Raw genomic sequence first — 22159 nt, forward strand, 5'->3', positions numbered from 1 at the left:
AATTTAAAAAAAAAAAAAAAGCTCCATTATGGTCTATTCTGCATTTTCTGTTTTTCTTGTTACTTTTGGTAGCAAGTTAAAAATGGTCTACAGTGTTAGCCAGGAATACTACAGAGGTAGAAAAAAACTAAACTAAAAAAATGTCAGTGATATATTTTTGTGGCTAGTTAAAATATAAAAATAACAATCTTTCTAAGCTCTAAAGCTCCTTCTTCAGGCATAATGTCATAAAATTCTGAATTTAAATTAATATATCTGAGGAAGGAGCTTTAGAGCTGCAAGGACTTGTATTTAACATTTGTAGTTAGCCAATTTGACAGCAGAGAGAGAGAGGGGAGAGCTGTCTGTGGAGAAGTAACATCCAAAGGGCTTTAGATCGCTATTGATCAGAGGGATTCGAGCCCCATTGCCTGACATCAGCGTTGTACCATCGGACGAGCAATCTTTGTGAACTGCACAGTGAGGGGTGTCCCACCCGACACAGGGATCAGCGTTATGAGACCTACTCATTAGGTTGCAGGAGAAGGTGAAAGCATCACTGAAAAGGGTTAACACTAAAGACACTGACTGGGGTGAACATGTGATGTCTTCTGGGATGTATTATATCTTACATTGAGCACTATAATTATTTCAGACACTAGATCTTCAATTCTCTTTGAACTTTACAAATACCTATTCTGTATCACTGTGGTTTTACTCTTTTTTCAGAGGAGTACTCATTAGTGATGTCCTCATAAAACTAAGGAAATAAATTATTGACTCCCCTGTACCCTATATGATGATTCCATAACTCAATTAGATAAAAATATCAGAATAAGAAAGGGTTAGAATAGGATGCCTTTGTGTGTTTATTTTTGTATTTTGGAGCTAAAAGAAAATAACCTCTTTTGTTTCTCTACTTTCTACTTAGCCTAGAATAGTTTTTTTTTGTATAAAAGGATATACGATTGAAAAGGGGTGTTTCATTTGTAATAAGATATAGGGCGAAAGATGCACAGAATATTAAGATCAAAAAGCAGTGTTCAACACATGACACTAAAACACTGAACTCAATTTATAGTATTTCATATAAAGATACACTTTGTCACATTTTTGATTAGCACAAGATGCTTATTTTTTGTATTAGGCCACAATACGTGGGGAGCACAGAATATTGGGCTCACAAAGCAGTGAGTCACGATAGATACTTACTCACTGATTTGCAAAGATTTGAAAAATTAAAACTAAACATAACAGGTAGTTAATTATAAAAGTAAATTGTAATATATAACCCACTTTAAGAAGAAAATAGAAAAGTCAGCACCATACAGATACAGACTAGGCTACGACTAGTGGGAAAAACACGGAGGTTAGAAGATTCTAAATCAATATTATGATATGTTTTTGTCTTAATGTTGGTACTTGTGAGATCATGTTAGTTTGCGTTTTAATGTTTATTGTTTAGTTAGTTATGTAAAATGTCTGATATGTAGATTTTTGTGTGAAAAACTTAATAAATATATTTATAACAATTTACTCTTTTTTCATTTTTTTACACATTGTATTACCCCAATGCACTAACACGATGCCCTACAGCGCACATGTGTTGTAACGAACGATGAGAACGATCTGTACGATCTACAATTGTAGATGTTAGATAGAAAAAAACTGCACTAGGAATCAAATAACACTCTAGGAGCAGCTGTGCTTAATAGGTGAGTACACCCACAATAGGAAAAAAGAAAATGGCACTGCGCTTCAAACTCAAAAATTAGTTCCTAAAATGTGAGAAAAATAGTATGAATTGTGAAATTGTCATAAAGTGATAAACAATTTTGTGTTATACACAACACCTGTGTTGCACAATGTGCTGATGATAGTAAGAAAAAACTCTAGGGCTAATGGTCTAGACACTATAAACCATAACAAACATAGAAAAAAAAAATGTGCTAGTACTTCTCATAAAATGTGTACATATAGAAAATCCTGTGTTAAATCTCACAAGTGATGTACAACTCCCTTATTAATCTACATAACCACATGTGAAGTCCATTACTTCTTGATATAATAAAGTCCTTGAAATATATGATGATATATCTTCCAACTTTTATAATCAACACCACGTCCGTGAGTGCAAAAACGAATTAGTGAATCAGTGCTCACCAGTTTCCACCGTGCAAAAGATAAGATCTGGCCGCAACTCACCGACTCCTATTGCTCACCATATTTCAGATGAACAATTAGCGCTTTGAAGCGCAGTGCTATTTTCTTTTTTCCTTTTACAATTTTAGATGTGTTGCAGCCCAATGAAAAATGAAAGGGCTTCTTCATGCAATTTACTTAAAATGTGTATGCGTTAAGACAGTTTACCTGTGTGAACTGACCCTTACTTTCTAGAAGCCTTGCTTATCATCATAGGCAAGTTGTGACTCAGCTATAAAATAACTATGTTTTATATCTATGTAAAGGGCTATATTCATTAAATCATTAGAATGATCATTTATCGTTTAAAAATATTAATATGCAGTTAATTTTGAATCCTGACCAATGTTCACTGTTGAATAATGGAATTCACTTGTATTCAAGCAGACATGCTTGAGTTGTTCAGTTTAGTTCACCCTTTCTGATTTTGTGTCATTATCTTGATCTCTGGCAGTATTCACAACATGGCAATGAGAATGGGGAATCACAGCGTCTTCTGCAGCTGCTTCTAAATGTCACACAGCTAGCAGCCTGGCAGTGGGGCTGGCGGACCGTTTTGGCAATCTCCCCACAGACCATGTGTCACTTGGACTCCAAATCAAGAAGACCCAGGATACAAATTTCTGTGTCACTTTTCGAAATGACTTTGTAAATCCAATATGTTAACCAGAAAACAACTGTATAGCAATATGTTAAGTTCAGTTAAACTGATAACAGCACACTTCTTTTCATGTACACTTTGTAAAAAATGATAAAACTAGGAGGAATACAAATATAATCATTATGACATTGGCATGAAAAGACATTTTGTGGCATTTTTTTTATGAAAGGCGGGATGCGATGACAATAGCTGGTTCATCCGCTACAACAGACAGAGCAGCTGCACTCAACTGTAGCTACAAATTAGTTAAGGAGAGATATCAGTAACAGGCCGTCACACAGCGCCACGCCTGGACTGTCTCATGTAATTTGCACTATTCATTACATTTATGGCTTTCATAAAGCATTACAGGAAAAGAGAGAGACAAGTCGAGGTTTTCTTGCCAAAACTCAAGTCTGCAGAGCTAAATGCTATACGCTGGCTATTTCTATGAATAATTATAGAACATGTAATTGCTAGAAAAGTCAGACTCTTATTTAATTTTTTTCCCACCAGAAAAATTTAAATTGGAATTGGAATTTTTGTGTTTTCAAAGGCAGCACTTCTGTCGCATTAGGTCATGTGACCCACAGTAGCGGTCTGCTTTCTAGCAGTCTTTTTTGATGCCAGACTGACATCAGCACCCCAAGAACACTGATGACACATGAGAGAAGCAGAAAATTAATGCTATTCTACTTTATTTTGCCATGTTTTTTGTAACTAGCATTGGCTTTTAACTGCCTCCGGGCCGGCCGTAGTAGAAAAACGTCCGGCCTGGAGCTCTCTAGATCTGAGCGGGCGTCTTCAGACGCCCGCTCAGACGCGCCGATTGGTGCGCGCGAGCGGGAAATTGCCGTTTAAAAACAGGCAGCGGTGCCTGATACCATACAAGCGATCCGCCGGCTCTAAAGCGTGTATGGGGTGCCGATCAGTGCCCCCTCCGCGGCCCCCCCTTGCCGTTGTCCCGCTGATCCCAGGCTCCGCTGTGCCCCGGTGCGAGCCCGGGATCAGCATGTCGGCTGTGTCACAGGGGATCAGAGAGAGCTCGGTACACGAGCTCCCTCCGGTCCCCTCTCCTCTGCAAGAATGGGGAAGTGTTGTATAATACATCACTTCCGCATTCTTGTGTCACTCTCCAGCTTCAGAAGCTGGAAAGAAGCTGATGGAACAGATCTGTGCTTCATCAGCTTCTTTTGGGGGGTCCTAGGTGACATAAGGGGTCTTGGAGACCCCTGATGTCCCCATAAAGAGGACCTCTCACATATTTTGCTATCACATAAGGGGGTTTTATTAGCCCCCGTATGTGATAGCAATACAGTTTAGTGGGAAAAAAAAGGAAAAAAAAATTTAAGTCCCCCCCCCAAATTTAAAGTTACACATAAAAAAGAATAAAAAAACAAAAACATTTTTTAAAGTCCCCACCCATACATACAAGCATGCAAACATGTGTCGGGGGCGCATACGTGCAGAAAAGACGATTGCGCCCATTACGCCGCATGTTACATATCGCAGCGAACGTCGGAGTGAGAGCAATAAGTCTAGGGCCATCAATCACTGATAACACTAAACTGATGAGCGGTAAAAGCTTTTAAGGTGTTGCCTATGGCCAATTTTGGGTATGGAAGTTTTCTGCGATTTCGCGGGTGCGCGCAATTTTAAAGCTTGACATGTTTGGTGTCTATTTACCCGACGTGACCCGATCTTTTATATTTTACCAAAAAACTGGTTAATAATAAATGTTTCCTAACATAATGTAAAAAAAAACTTTTTTTTTCAAAATTTTCTGTAATTTTTCCCTAATTATAATAAAAAGTAAAACCCCAGTGGTGATTAAATACCACCAAAATAAAGCTCTATCTGTCCCTAAAAAATGGTATAAAATTCATTTCAGTACAGCGTTGCATGACGGAATAAACGTCAGTCAAAGTACCGCAGCGCTCAATACTGAAAAATGGCCTGGCCAGGAAGGGGGTCTAAACACCTGGTCTTGAAGTGGTTAAAATATCAGTGTCTTTTGAACACATTTCACTGATTTTGTTGCACCTTTAAGATTCCAATAAACCTGTGAGGTCATGAATTTTAAACTGAGCTATGACTAAAGCCCTTTTTGTGCTGAAAGGCATCAGCATGTCAGTCACTGTTGTTAAGCTGTGATAGAACAAAGTATATTTTAAGAAGGATCCCTATCTATGTGCTGTTATCTAAATCCAAGGTTGCCATTGTTTGCCATTACTAGACAGATGGGGTAGAGAGCATTTTGTGTTTAATTACAATTACTTTAAAAAACTGACCCCTGGACCTCCTGAAACTCCAAAGCAAGGTTCCACACTCTGTAAGTTAAAGTTTGCACAGGACTATGCACACTTCTCTCCCCACTTGGGCTTGTAAATTGGCCTTTCTTGCATTTACACGTGTGACCTTTTTTTACTCAGCCAACTGGCTGAATGAGAGAAAAATACTCAATTTCCCTATTCACACTAAACAGCATGAATGCCGGAATCCCCAGTGCCAGCTATTGTATTCTGACAACCAGCAAACACTGCATTTAGAATACCCAAACAGTGACTGCAGCTGATTGGATGCAATCACAATTCAGTTGCGTATTTTCTGCATGGCTACTTAGATTTTTCAGTTAAAGTTGGACGAGCTTGGTGATGCTAGCAGGAACACCAATGGTAAGAATACTATCAGTGTATGCCCTGCTTAAGGCCCCATTCGCACTTCACATACACCCACGGCATGCGCGACCACGTAGTGCAAATTGAATGAGTGCCAAGTAATTACCGAACAGTATGTACCAGGTAATCACAGTGCAATACATAAATGCAGAGACATATCTACAGAAAATAGTGCCAAGGCAAGTACTGAAATTGCACCCCTTTCCAAAATCTTCAGACTGTCGTCTTATCGTCTTCGGCGTGGCTTGGAAAAGAAATGTTTAGAACCTCACAGGGTCCCTTTGTCAGCCAAAGTGTAAGAAACTCAAAGTGCTAAACATCCTGAAATACCCAGCGTAGTTAACAAAAAAATGAGAAAAACCACCACCCACTGACATCATAATGATGTCATATTTCCACCATCAGAATAAATGTCACAACAATTCAAAATTCTACACCTAAAGCTGGTATAATCTAATCCATTGGCACATATGTGATCTCATGTATCATGGCTCCATTCTATGTTACCTGGTGGTCTAGTGGTAATCCCTGGTGGTCTAGGGGATAATAGTATCTTCAATGCCGTGCTGGTGAAGGGCTGCAGCCATAGTAACCCGGAAGCTCAATGCACAAAACATGCCAGGAAAGAGGGAGGGGAGGTAGCGCGTGTGCCCACAGGCATCTCCTGGCGGAGGGCCCTCCCCCTGACTGGATGGGGCCTTGAACCGGCAAAGGAGGACTTCCTGTACCCCCTATCAGTGGCTATGGCTGTCTCTGTGGGTCAACAAACTTTCGCTGACCCATGGCGAGGCTCCGCTCTTCAAGTGATGCCCAGGGCATGTGCCATATGTGCTATGCCCTGGATACGCCACTGCATAAAAGTGCATAATACAATTCCAATGTGAAATGAATCAAAACACAACCCACTCAGTTGCAATGTTAAAGAAGCCAATTCTTTTGTGCCCAATAGTTATTCCATCTTCAAAAGTGAAATAACCACTGTGCCATTTCCTTGTACACCGCTCACCCACCAGGTACCAGTGTACACTTATTAAGTAGAAGGTCAGAAGTTAGGAAATAAGCACAAGGGGGGCGCCTTTCCTGGTGCAGATCAATTTTATTTCAATAAACATGAGTAAAAAACCGAATAATACTCACAAACATGAGTGTCACACAGCCATGAGGTAAGGGCTGACAAGCAGTAAGATGTCCACTAGACGATACCAGTGTTGTAGTGACGTTAACGCGTTTCCGGGGCACGCCCCCTTCATCAGAACATGTTCTGATGAAGGGGGCGTGCCCCCCGGAAACGCGTTAACGTCACTACAACACTGGTATCGTCTAGTGGACATCTTACTGCTTGTCAGCCCTTACCTCATGGCTGTGTGACACTCATGTTTGTGAGTATTATTCGTTTTTTTACTCATGTTTATTGAAATAAAATTGATCTGCACCAGGAAAGGCGCCCCTCTTGTGCTTATTTCCTAGATTCCCAGCTTTCCCGGCTTCTTTGGGGCAGCATCCTGCAGTATGCCTAAAAGGAATTTCCATTAAGGATTGACAGTCCGTGGCGCTTCACTGTTTTTACTTTGTAGAAGGTCAGAAGTGCTCAATTTTAAAAAGGAATGGATCTGAGTAAAAAGTGTTTGTTTGCTTCTCAACTGATTGGACCTCTGAATATTTTCACATTGAAGCTGTGTGGACCCTCAATTTAGTATTTAACTAATGGGGGAAGATTATCATTGGTGTATATGGATTTATGTTCTGTTATACATAGCACACACTAAGTCATCTGAGACAAAGAATTAACACATGCGAGTTTAAGCACATGTTTATTTATTAAATTACAGCGCTGGGCACATTGCAGTTATTATCACAGAAATATCCAGGAGGATAAGTAAACACGGCTGCCACTTTTGTGATAAATAGGTAAGCACAAAGTGTTTTGTTATATTAATCTTCTAACATTATCTTTAGTTTAACACACCATTTAGTGTATCTTACTGTTAAAATTGACCATTTCCAATGAGACAACTCAAGTAGTGAATAATTTTAATTTGCCTTTAGTCACACCTATGGGAAGAGCTACAGAAGGCATGGGTTAAAAATATCCCATCAACATCTTCAAAAAATGAAAGCTAGAATGTCCTTAACTGCCTTGTTGTAAGGGCTAACAAAGAATTGCCATCACATTATATATGAATAAAAAGCAATGTGTTGACCTGCTTATCTTTAGCACGGCTCTTGTATTTGACCAATCTGGGCTCACTGGAAAATATTAATGGCCGATATTGCCCTGTGTAAGTTATCTTCTTAAATCCCTGGTAGCTCAATGCCAGATATTAAAAAATGTATTTTTAGTATGTTACTTCATATACTTGGAGTGCATACTTTATCGTTATATCTGTTGGAATGTACAATGTCACAAATTTCCCCTTCCATTACTACGCTACATCATCCTTTCTACCTTCTCTTGCATTGAGCCTGTCACATACCTGGTGAGAGCCTGGAAGGCGAGGAGGCTTCTCTTGCGGCTCGTGTCTCTCTACCCCTGGAAGTAGGGACAGGGAGCAGGCAGACAGCGAGGAGCACGAGTGCCGTGCAGGATGAGTCCAGAAGTCCTCTGAGCGGATGGTATCCAGGCAGAGACGGGAGACTGAAGCGAGGTCAGGGGAGCCAAAAGTCGGAGCCAGCCGGGCAGCAGGGTACACAATCGAAAAGCAGAGTCCAGAAACAGGCCGAGGTCATGGGCAGGCGGCAATCCAAAATAGCAAGGTCCAAAAACAAGCTGGGTCACAGGAGGCAGGAGCAGGCACAAGAACAACTAGCTGAGAAAGACCATCAGCAAAGGAGCAAGGGCAGACTCGCTCTATATAGTGAGCTAGATCCAATTAGCTGCATCACTTCCTGTGTGACGGCCGTTGCACGTGTTTCCGTGCACTTCCGGTTTCCGGGCACTTCCGGTTTCGGCCACTTCCGGTTTTGGCACGCATGCGCAGCCGCCATCTTGCCCTTACAGAGCCCTTTTTGAATACCCCCTTACCAATGCAAATTCTGGATTCTGGGTAATACAGGAAGATAAAGTAGTCTGCCTCTGGACAGCAATAGATATTATATTTCTAGTTATTATATACAGTAGATATATAGATGATAATAGATATTATATAGATATATGGATAACTATAGATATGATATAGATATTATTTTAATTCAGTTAATTTGAATTCAAGACAACGTGAGAAATTACGCACGTCGGGGGAAGCCACTGCTAGTCACTCATGTCACAGAGCTTTATCAACTTACATAGGGTGCATTACAACAGATTACATCTTTCCTTTTCTGCTCTTGGAGGAAGTGGATACACTGCAATTCACATATATCAGGTTCAGTTAATCTTTTATCAAGGTTAAAGATTCAGCATTAAATAATGCAGGAGAAGTAAATTAACTTTATCAGGCTGCTATTTGTCCCATTCCCTTGTACAAAGTCGACACAATCAATAACTTGAGCAGTGTCACAGAAACATAAATCAGAACATGTTTGAGTAATTTATTTGGATTGTAACTGCTTACATTTTAGACATCTTAGAAAATTCACCTAAAAGTCATATTGATTTTAAGTGGGTCTATCATTAAAAATTGCACTTTACATGAATCACTCAAGCACATACCAGTGTCACAGTACTATTATAACAGCAGGTTCTTGTTAGCCCTTTTGCTTACTTTGAGTCATTAGTTACTTACAAGTATGCAATTTAGTTTGTTTTCAATTTTCAGACTAAATGTATTTCCATCCTGAATGTTCTTCTTGTTTCAAATCTTGATACTAATTTTGCCCATTTTCAAGGCTAACATGCAAACTATTGTCAGAAAAGTGCATGATGACTTGGGCAATGCCAGGAGGATTTAATGAAGCAAATATTGTTTTTAAATATTATACACAGGGTGGAAGGACCCTTTTAATGTGACCTCCAGGGCGACACGTAAAAAACACCAATCCTTTTAATTACATGCCTTTGAGCTGTATTTGGCTTTACAGAACAGTAGTAATTTTATGAACAGCATTAGTGACACCATATTCTGATGCCACATATTTTGGATGCTTAAGTAAAATTTTAAAATGTATCTAGGCTTAACCCCTTCTGGTCCCTCTAAACAGATAGTCATTGGGACTCGATTACTGGCTTTACAATGGAAGTAATTCTGGCTGCCAGATCACTTCCATGGGCAAGTAAAGACTGTGCCCCCGCCTGACACCCCCAACCTTGCTTCTCAGACTCTCCTGCCCCTCCTGCAGGCCTGGGTCTGGTATCACTGGTGGGAGAGAACAGCAAACATCCATTTGCCGATCTCCTGCCCATTTAATGGGGCCAGAAGCAACGCTGATTGCATCACTTCTGGTTCCTCAGCTGTCATTCCCCAGCTAGAGAAGCTGGGAAAAAAGCTATTTAAGCACAATTTGTTCTTTAATAGCTTCTTTGCATTGGAAAGGTGACACTAGGAGTCTAATAGACCCCTAATGTCACCTTATAGAGTACCTGTCACCACCTACTATGGTATCACATAAGGGGCTTGTAAGCCCCTCTATGTGATAGCAATGAAATAAAGTAAAAAAAAGTTTTACAAAATAAAGCAAAATAAAATAAATGTAAAAATACAAAAAAAGTCAATCACCCCCACGAACAAGCGCATAGTAACCTAAATGCACGCCGAGTGCACCAACGTACAAAAACGTTGATTGCGCTAAACATGTTAGGCATCACCACGTGTGCCAGAGTGAGAGAAGTAATTCTAGGGCCATTCACAATGTAATTAATATTATTATACAGGATTTATATTGCACGTTTATATTGCACAGTTTGCGCAGAGCTTTACAACATATGGGAAGACAGTACAAGTACAGTACAATACCATACACAAGGATAAGAGGACCCTGCTCGTGAGTGCTTACAATCTACAAGGGGGGGCAAGTGATACAGAAGGTAATTGTGGGGTAGGAGGGAAGAAGTAGATGTACAGTTTTTAAGAGGCGCCGGAATGGGTACCTGCAGAGAAAAGTTTTCAGGGAATTCCTAAAGGCAGACAGATTAGGAGATAACCAGATAGGTTGTGGTAGGGAGTTTCATAGGATGGGCGAGGCCCTGGAGAAGTCCTGGAGGTGAGCATGGGAGAAGGTGATGAGGGTGATGAGGGAGAATGAGAGCAGGAGGTCTTGAGAGGATCGGAGAGGAGGGTTTGGATGATATCTTGAGATGAGTTTGGAAATGTAGCTGGGGGCAGAGTTTTGGATAGCTTAGTATGTTATTCTTAGTATTTTGATTTTTATGTGCTGCGCTACTGGAAGCCATTGGAGAGGGGTGGCGGCCACTGAGTGGTTGGAGAGGTAGATGAGTCTGGCAGCAGCTTCATGATAGACTGGAGGGGGATTGTCTCTGAACTGTGAACACAGTGGAGGTACACAAGGATATGTAGACCGCCAGACTGCAATCATACCAATCATAGCAACTAACTCTCCCTACGCAGACTGTCAATTCTGCTTAAACTACTCCAACACACAAATGGCTGCTGGGAACCCAGACTTTTAAACTGAGGAGCCTGCTGCGTAACAAAGCCTCAATTATTGGCCATTGTAACCCTGCTGACCACAGTGAAAAGGTCAGGCAGTGCATTATGGTTGCAAATAATTCAGCCTGCTTGATTTCCACATGAGTTCATTTCATTTATCTACATGTGTGTTTTTCTGTGTTATTCGTTTCTGTGTTATTCGTTACTGTGTAATTCATTTCTATGAGCCTCAAATATAGCATACAGCAGCACACAGATATGGAGAGACCTGAATGCCAATGCCATGTCTGGTGCGGTTAAACTGCTGACTGGTTTTCTGCTGGGAACCACTTGAATTAGAACTCCTGTCAGCAGAATTATGAAGACTTGATGTTTAAATCCATTTCGTAAGTCGGTATTCATGATGTTGGTAATGATGGTAGTAATGAAGGATGGTGGAAAGGGAGAGCATAGATACATTATCTAGATCATAACATGAGCACCTTCCTTCTTTGATGTTTTCTTAATGAACCCACAAGGCCAGCAGAAGACTAGTGGCTTAGATACTTCAAATTTCAGATTAAGGGAAAATACAGAAGATATTGAAATCAACAGTGTTGCTGAGGGCAGAGGCGTATCTACCGCAAGGCATTTGCCTTGGCCGGCACTTTCCAGGGGGGCGGCGGCAGAGCCTCACCTGCTGTTACCGGTATCGGCACTGGTATTGCTATTGGTGCTTATACTGAGCATTTGCATGAGTACTTGTACTCGTGAAAATGCCCTGGTACTAAGCTCCCATACTGCTGCTTTAAATCTTTAAACAGAAGTGGCTGCCGTAAGGTCCCGCACTTGCTGGGGACCTCGTAGTCCTGCTAACAGCGCAGGCCACACATTTCCTCTTTGCTGTGGAACCATGCTGCCTACACCTGCCCACAAGACCATCTGGACCCCTGGTGAGACCCCACACAGTCCTCCTAAGACCCTGCACAGCCCTCCTGAGACCCTGCACAGCCAACATGTGGCCCTGGAAACATCATGCAACCACCTTGCAGCAAGACAGAGTATGTAGCTTCATATCATTTTGCATTACTGTATAATGTATTGCTAGGATTTGTAGTCCTCAATAGCTGGTGGTATTCTGCATTGCTAATAGCGCAACCTGTCAGAAGCTGGATACAGCGTGCATGTTATATCCAGGGACTGACAGGTTATGCAAAATGTCTTAAACAGGAAGGGGTGGGGCACATTTAGATTGGAAGAGTGCCAGAGTTTAGTCTTGCCTAGTGAAGCACAAAACCAAAATACACCACTGGCTGAGGGTTAACTGCAACATAAGGTAGTCGACCAAGAGCAGAGGTAAAACTGTGAGGACAATCTACAAAAGAAAGTGCTGAACAGAGAATAACAGTTGTGTTGCAAGTGAATGGCAAAGCTTCCCCATGAGGGGGACGCTTGAGAATGCCTAGTCTTGATGGAAGCTCCTGATGGTGAAGATTAGGGATGAGCTCAGCTTTGGGATGAACCTGGTCTGAACCTAAGCTCCTCTGAACAAGGAAGTCTCATGGGAAAATCCATCTAATCAGCTGCTATACAGGCATTCCCTGCCCAGCTGCATATAAACAAAGAGGTGGGATGCTGGTGCTGACATAATTTACCTAATATAGCCACATGGGAAATTCCTCACCAGCAGCTGATCGGGTAGCATTGAAGGCGCTTCCTTTCATGTTTAGCAGGGGCTCCTTCCAGGTTTGATGGCTCCTTCCAGTTTTGATGGCTCCGGTCCAGACTGGGTTTTTAGGTGAGCACCCTCCTTCTTTGATGTTTCATTGATGATGTTTTAAAAATAAATGAATAGTTAATCTAACTTAAAACAGATTTTGCTGCAATACTCATATTTAGTCCTGAGCTGTCCCCCCAAAGTACTTCTTTTCCACCACTACATGTCCTCAGTTTTCTGGGTTGTATGAAAGCCCCATCATTCAAGCCATTTCCTCTGATCTCAGGCCCACCCCCAGCCTGTGACAGGAAAGTAGAGATAAGCAGTGGCTCGATAAGCTCATCTGACTGTCATACTTTCTCCTCCTATCAGCATGCTTCATATCAGCACATGAACTTGCAATGCTGCTTCTTCCTTTCCCACTTTGAGTTCTGCTCTACAGGAGCTGCAAGAGGCTGATATCAGGTCAAATTCAGGTACTTACAATGTTTGCAATAAATGAAATACATTTAATGATGTATTAGTGTATACACAACTGCATATTTGTGTCCTTTATTTGTATCTGTGTAGAGTCCATATTTAAATATAAACCACTGCCTCAATGCAAAAGTTAACGTTGACTGGAATGTACCTTTATAACAGTAGTGCTTGCTGCCTTTTGTTCCAAACTAATCAATTTAAATACTAGCAGTTTTTACTGGATGGAATTCAAATGCCTTTTAAGTTAAGTGAGTGTCTATATATGGCAGTTTGATGAAAAGAAAAATTATAATAGATAGACTTCACTATATAACAAAATTCCTGCCTGCTGTTGAAGTTTAAATGTCCCAGATGGCAATAGTTAAGCTAAAATGCAGCCATAGATGAGATAAATGCATTCTATAAGATGACAGTCAAAGAAGAATTTTATAAATTTACATAATTATTCTGCCATGACTATTAAAACGGCATAATTAATGCCACAATTCTAAGTCATAAATGTCACAAGTGAGATATTACCAGCTAACACTTTCTAAAAATCTTAATATTTACATTTTTTATTACTATAAAGTTTAATCAAATTGAAATTATTTCATCAGTATTCGTTGCCATTTATGCACATAGGTTTTGACCAAATTAGCTGTTTCATGTTTGTTTTTAATAATTATTTTCCCTGGACATCATTCCATTATTTCTATAGGATTTTTACTGCCAAACTGCACTGAATAGGGACAGGCCAATAATACAAAAAAATGGTTTTGCCAGGGATTCTTGCAGAAAAATATTCCAATCCATTTGGTAGTAAATACATTTGCCACAAATTGATTTTTTTTCAACTTTAGTTGTAAGCAAATACATTGCAGACTTATATCGCATACTCTCATAACCTCTTACAAGCCCATTACAAACCCACATATACTTGCCTTAACCTTGCTGCATTCTTTTTCCGACCTAATAACAATGTGCAACTGGGCCACCCTATACTCTGGATGCTAGTTCTGATAATGAAGGATAAAGCTAATTATAAATGTAGATTTTAAAGACAAAGGTTGCCAGGGCTGGGTGAATGCAGAGGTGCCGTGGTGGTAGTGGGGTGCAGCTAGGATGGTTCCAGGCATCATTTACTTACAGTATGCATTATTTAAGAGGAAATCTCTCCAAAGCAAGGGATATTCCTTGGTAAACAGTTGTCACCAAAATAGGTGTACCAATTGGAAGATTTTCACTCGCCTCCGGTTCCTGGGGCAACTCTGACATTTTGGATTTACTATCACTTTCTGCTTTGGAGACAAGGAGACAATAGTCACCCAGACCAATAGCAAGGGTGAATCGCCCCAGAGGAGAAACAGACAGTATAAAAAAACTGAGGCTCTAACTATTCCCCACTCCGCTGAAATAAAAAAAGGTTTGGGTTTTACATACACTTTAAGTAGCATGTTTATTTACTATGTGGGAAGCCACAATAAGACAGTGCAGCCATCTGCAAAGTAACAGGTTTAGAGCAGAGCAGCATTTACTTATCTGACCTAATCAGCACTCAGAAAGAAGACTCTCTTGGTTTCTAACAGCTAAAATAATTCTTCCATGTCCAGGGTTTACTGACTTGGGTGCATAACCTCTTATAATCTCCACCATTTTTTTCACAGCCCTTTACAATTCACTAAAAACTCCCACAGCGCCATCTTTGTGAGTATATTTAACATTGGAAATTCATACCACTGCAGGTAGTCACATACACACAACTTCATCTACTGACCACTCTTGCTTCCTTCTCCTCCATTTTACGATTCTCTTTCTTGTTTTTTTTACATAATACATTTTTATTAAGTGCAAACAAAAACAAATAAAGTTCCACACAAAACAAGACAATATCTCCTTGTCCCTGCTCCAAGCTCATCGATGTACAAGTAGACAGGGAGCCCACAGGTTACGTCCATACACAATTATAAAATACACATTGTGTAACACAGGAAGATAGAAAAAAAATCCTTTGAATATATTATGAAGCATGTAGTAAAATGTATTTCAGTTGCTTGAGGATGATGCAACAGCCAAACCAGGAGGATACCATGTGTGGAGACCGCAAGTGTCAACTGAAGAGCAGAAAGAAAGAAGGAAAGGGGAAACGCAAAGAAAAAGTCACAAAGGAGAAAGAAAGCACAGAAGACAAGGAAAAAGGACAAGTTCCCATGAGTGCACGACAAGGGACTGCAAATTCAGCATAAGGAAGACCAATAAAGGCTCCACCAGTCAAGGGTCTTTAGCGATTGTATCCATGAAATCCACCAACTCCATATATAAAAGCCAGGGGCTCCATGTTTGGATATAAATCTCATTCCTATCATGGATTTGCGCAGTTAACATCTACATCCTCCTAATATGAGACCGATCATTCACCCACACTGTAACAGTGGGACAACTTGTGAACTTCCAGTAACGGGCTATAATTGCTTGTGCTGCCAAAAAAAAAAAAAATCTCAGGAGAACTTTTTTTCTCTCTCTGGTATCACACATAATATGACCAAGATATCATATTGTATTCTATGGGTTTTTTTGTGCCCAGAGACAAAATATTTTGTTTAATTCCAAAATCTATGAACCCTTGTGTAACACCCTATTACATTGATACTTGGGAGAAAGAGAAAGAATCTGCAGGAGCCAGAACATTGCACTCACAATCCACTGATCGCAATTGCCATGCTTTACTGGCTTCCATGCAAGAACATAATAAATGCACATTTTTTTCTTTTCTCAATATGTGTGCATTCATTATTTTGTGTAAAAAAGGTGGAATTTGCCTTTAGCATTTTCCATAATTGCTGGCTATTTTGAACAAAAAAATATAGCCACCAGTATGGTAGCTTGTGTGTCCCCACAGTGTGGAAACTAAAGTCACTACAAAGCATAGTAAGGTATCACTCAGTGTAAAGGTCTTTTCTATTTAATTCTTTTTAGTATAGAACAAAAAGAAAAACATAAAAACACCATGGGAATACCGTATAAAATGTGAAAACTGACTAAAAGTTTAAAAACCACTCCGGTATCCTACCGTGCTGCAGAGACTCAGTACCATATCAGCTTTGATGGCTTTTAATGCTAGCAAATCTTTCATAGTGCTTCTTTGTCAGGGTCCTGTAACAAGCAGCATGAAATGTATCGCAGCCAAGTAAAGGTTTCGCAAACCTCAGAAAAACAAGAGGAAAGCCCTAAAATTTCAGCTTTGCTAACTTTTACTTAGTTGCAATGATTTATTATGTTGCTTGTCAAAACCTCCTGTCTCAGGGTCCAGTCTTCCATCCTACTTCTCAGTCGATAGCTTTGATAGTATGGCTATTGAAACGCAGGTCTTGGGGGAAAAAAAGCTTATCAGAATAAGTTATTTCAACATTGTTGCAAGCAAGAAAGTCCTCCTCTCGTATAGTGTATTACCAGGCATGGAAAACAAACTTTGATTGGTACGAGAATCCTAGAAAGTTTTTGATAAGCCAAGTCTTAGCTTTTCTTCAATCAGGATTGCATAAGAAATTAGCTTTGAGTATGATTAAGGCCCCACTCACACAAGAAAAAGCCGGCATGTACAGCTCCATGCTGTGTGCACGGCCGTATCGGGCAGCTCCTGGGAAGGACAGATGCTGCGTGTGATTAATACACAGCAACTGTCCATCTTTATGGGACTATGCGGCCGTACGCCGCCCTACACTCAGTCCAGGTCCGTACGGGTGCGGGTGTCCTGGCTAGGACGCAGACAGTTGTGCAAGACGGGTGAGCATAGGGCGGCGTACGGTCGCGTAGTCCCATAGAGAAGGACAGGGGCTGTGTACTAATCACACGCAGCACCTGTTCTTCCCTGGAGCTGCCCGATACGGCCGTGCACGCAGCACGGAGCTTTACGTGCCGGCTTTTTCTCGTGTGAATGAGGCCTAAGGGTCAGATTATGGCTTTAACAATTATTTTTCAAGAACCTTTGGCTTCCCATGGCTTTGCATTCTTCGCTAAAGGCCTTGATACAGGGAGTTGCTCATTTAGCCCCCCCCACAGACGGCCTCTGGTATCTCCATGGGACCTTAATATGGTACTGCCTTGTTCACAGCAACCTCCGTTGAATCTATCAATACCATTGGCATAGAGGATCTAACTTGTAAGGTTGTTTTTCTAGTAGCTATTACCTCAGCCAGGAGGGTTTCTGAACTGGCTGCTTTATCTTATAAAGAACCTTTTTTGGTCATGCATCAGGAAAGAGTAGTTCTCAGACCTAAACAGTCTTTTCTTCCTAAAGTCGTGGCACTCTTTCATCAGGATATTGTATTGCCCTCCTTTGTTCCGGAACCACAGGTTTCTAGAGAAGAATCTTTACATTCTATGGATGAAGTAAGGGTGTTACGAGTTTATCTTAACATCACCTTATCTTTTCATCAGTCGGATTCGCTGTTTGTCCTTCTTGCAGAATCTCGCAGGGTTTGCTGCTCATTACATTAAGCAAATGATTCTACAAGATTATTCTAGTAGAAATATTTCCCCACCCTTTCCAATTAAGGCTCATTCCACAAGAGTTGTCAGTACTTCTTGGGCTCTTTCTCACCAGGCATCCATTTAGCAAGATTTGCAAGGCTACTACTTGGTTGTCTGTTCATACCTTCACAAGAATTTACAGGGTGGATTTTCAGGCATCAGCCTTTATCTTGTACTGCATGAACTAAAATGCAGGATTTTTGACTTACCTGTAAAATCCTTTTCTTGTAGTACCGTACAGGACACAGAACCCTCCACCTATCCATCTTTGTTTTATTGCTTGCCAAGAAGTGAGGATTGGTGGTAGGGGGAGGAGTTATAAAGACTTCAAACTAATCTGGAAACTGTCCAATCACCTAAAGGTAGAACTATATAACTAATCCGTCATACTTTCTGTGTTCTGTATTGTATTACAAGAAAAGAGAGATACAGATAAGTAAAAAAGCCGAAATTTTCAGGTTACTGCTTAGGCATAATTAACATTCATAGATGTTCCCTATAACATCAGGTTCACTTTAGCAACTTTCTAGCAGTTACATCAATAGTTTTTTTTAACTTTCTGTAGAGCTGAAAGTCTCAGCATTATGTTCATCTACTACCATATAGAGTGCAGAGGATTTTCATAAAGGGAGAATTGCCGCTAATCGCTTGTAACATTATTAACCCATTATTCCATCATGATTGTCTGTGCCATAAGGACCCATAACAGAATGATTCTGTCAGGGGTCCTTAGGGGTTTAAGCTTCCATCATGCGCTAAATGAGAACTTATATATGCCTATGTCACATCAAATTAAAGCCCCTTTTTGTCTTTTAAAAAACTAAACATAATATGTGTTAGTGCAATAAATGAGAAAGATGGGCATTGCAGTTGAACACACACAGCAAAAATTGCTTTAGTCTTTAACTGAAATACAAGCATCTCAAGCTTGGTCCTTAAGGGGTTAAACACAGGCAGACACATTCAGATTAGGTCTTTTTGGAGCTGCATAGTAACATCCACTCCCTCTTTCTTCCTGTTAATTGATCACTTCCCACTGCACTTCTGTTGACTCTTCTGTACAGGTTAGACATTAAGAAGAATCTGTACAAATGGAAAACTATCCATAATACCAAAACAAATCCATATCTAGTACATCTTTGCAATAAAAGCACATTTCTACATTTTCCTGCCTGAAATGTAGAGGACAAAGAGAAGGTTAATATAAGCATATGGGTTGAAGCAGCAGCCAAGTGAACCTGTTGCTCTGCCCAGCATGGACACATTCACTTTAAGGTTAGTTGTGCAGGATTTGGGTGATGACGGATATTCTTTAAGTTCATATTTGAGTATAGCTCTGCTTTAAAGTGCCTGCATATGAAAAATCAACCTGATCTGTATTTCTAAAAGCAGTCTCTGACCTTACCAGACATATTGCCTGGCTGATCCGTCTTGGGGAAGAATATAACAGGTTGGAAATTCCTGGCTAACCACTAACTAATCTCCCTGCTCCATAACCCAAAACACTTCACATTTGGCACTTTCAAATGTGTTTTTGTGGGAAGATAGTTTTCCTGTTAAATTGTGGCTGAGCGTCTGATTGCAATCTAATATTTGTGGTTATCTTTGCTAGCAGCAGTATCACTAAACATGGCTTCATTGTATTTCTGGCATTGTTCTCACTATATGGGGTTTTTTTGCATCCCGATTGTATAGTATATGCTGTCACTATCTTAACAATGATACTAAAAATGATAGAACAGCCACAATGAAAATGTAACAAAATAGTACAAAGGAACATGTTTTGTTGCTGAAAACCGAGCCTTTATAACTGTATTACAAATGTACGTTGTGTTCTAAACATACCTCCCTGACAAATGTTCATTCAGGGGTAACGTTGTGTTCCTACAAACCTCAGTAATATATTTCATTGGATTTTAGTATCCTAAAAGAGCCAAGTAAAGCATTGTTCCTGCAAGAATGACATTTCATGGTGAGTTTGATGGCTTTAAATAAAATGCACTTCTCTATAAAACAAAGAAATTGCCGAGGTGTAAACATGAGTTAGTCCAGCTATGGATTAGCTGTTGTATGGCAGACTAATACATTCCCTGTTTTCATTAAATACTGGAAGAACAGGCTACTAAATGCTGTAAACTATTAAGCATTTAATTGTGAAGCCTCTGTCTGAGCTTACTGTTATATTCTTCACTTATTGTGTTTGGAAAATTAAAAAGCTTGTTAAGAATATGTATCCCCTTCCCCCCTAAGTGGATTGGCTTTTTAAATCTAGTGTTGCTGGAACTGTAACCAATCTGGCTGATTTGTAATCTGCTATCATCTGGTCATTTCTAGGTGTTGTGCTATTGATTGCACCTTCCTGTAGTGGGGGTATGGCCCTGCCACAGAGTGGGGCAGCCAATAGGGAAACATTAGGAGTGCCGATTCCTCACTAGCCAATCACTGGGAGTTTCATGGCAAGTGGTGCATGCTGGGAAATTGTATCAATATTCAATAATTGCCATGTGCTCAGGGCTGTCCGCCCCCAGGCCTAGCCTGGAGGTCAAATGTGGATCCAGGAGAGGTCTGGAACTATCTGGGAAGGAGGGCCAGAGGAGCCCTATCACTGCTGGAGGTGTGAGGGAGGCCAGGATAGCATGGACCTCAGGAACAAGTCTAGTGTCTCTCCCAGGGAAGATCTCATGCATACCCCCTATTCAGCTGTTGCTCTAGTACACAGTGTCAACTTCTACTCAACTAAAGTATTCCTGCACAGTGGAAGCTGGAAGGGATTGCCGAGTCTGGAGTCCACTTTGGCCATGGACTTCTCTAGCCTATACCCTCTCTCCCAGTTTTGGCTGTTTTACATTAATGCATTTAAAAAGCAGTTAAAGTGACTGGCACCCAATTTACTGTACGCATCCCACAACCCGGCTAAGAATTCACCCCTGAGAGTGAAATGTCAGCCCTCCATGCCTTTTGGGGTCCTCCACAGGCCTTTGAGGGTCAGGGGGGTGCTACAAATGTATTAAATCCATAAGCATATTATAACAATAACTGCTATGAGGTCCACACTCCAGACCAGTTATCTGACAAACAAGCAAATATGGCGGCTGCTTAGATTTATTTAAGTAAGGCCTCATACACACGGCCCTAAAAAAAAAAAACTAAACGCAATGCATTTTCTTTATGAGTCCGAATACAGAGAAATTGCTTTCAATGGGGACATGCAGACAGGTACATAAACATACTCCACATTCAGATCTGTAAAACAAAATTGAAAACCCTGCATCTGAGGACATAAATCTTGCGTACACATAAACATGTAATTGTAAAAATCCAAAAAACAGGAAAATTACATTGAAAAGAGGAAAAAAGGAGAAATGGAACAAGAGTTTTATGCATTTACATGCACCTAACACAAGCATTTTACTAATCATTACATTGGAAATACTGTATGGCCAGCAAGAACATGCATAACTACAGTATATGATAAGTCAATTTCTTATGCCTCTGCACATGCAACCTAAAAGGGTATTTCCACTTTTGCAGTCAAATTTGAAAAAAACCCTTTATAGGTTTGTGCTCCCATTCACACAGCATAATGAAATAATTATTTTTAGAAAAATGTTTCTTTCCTTTTAGATTTTCCATTGCAACATGGCTGAATCAAGGTTTGTTTTTCAGCAACTTCACAGTGATCTGTCCTAATAGAAATATTTAGGACTAAAATTTGTGGATTGCTTTTCTCTCATTAACTTCTTTACCATACAATGGAGAAGCCAGGGTAGTAGTCCTTTGGCCCTTTGTTAGGTCAGGCAGAGTTTAGATCTACTTTACAAAGTATAATAAAATGCCAGTAAGAACCGGCAGGGTTAACAAACATCTCACAGCCCCTTCAGACTTTACAAAGAAGGAGAAGTCAAGTAGAAATTTTAAACCTTAGGAAGCCAAGAAAACTCTACCTAAGTAAAAGCAATTTAAATTGTAAAAAACATTTTTTACAAATTGTTTAGCTTATGCAATGTGAATGGGAACATGTAACAAATATAAAATAGGTATTATCCCAATTTGTCTGCAAAAGTAGAAATACACTTTAAACTTGCAAAAAGGAAAATGGTGCACATGGCCAGTGCATGTATACAAAACAGTACAATAGAGTCCCCAGTACAATGTCAAGCTAGCCAGCAATAAAACACAAATTAATCTGTTTATCTACTCAGGGGGAATTAGTTTCATACATCTGCTGATATATGGGGAAGCCACATGGCTGCGTCAAGGTACCCCTGATAAGTGTTGTCTCTGACTCTTCACTGAGTTTCACAACTATGGGGCATATGCTTTGTATATAGCAAAGCACAAACATAGAGCAGGAAGCTTTTACAAAGTTTTGGTAATTTAAGTAACTAAAAACTGTTTTAAGCCTGAGCAGCCATGTGACAAGTTTGCCATT

Source organism: Nanorana parkeri, unplaced genomic scaffold (genome assembly GCF_000935625.1).
Source record: "Nanorana parkeri isolate BGI_ZX_2015 unplaced genomic scaffold, ASM93562v1 scaffold388, whole genome shotgun sequence".
NCBI lineage: Eukaryota > Metazoa > Chordata > Amphibia > Anura > Dicroglossidae > Nanorana > Nanorana parkeri.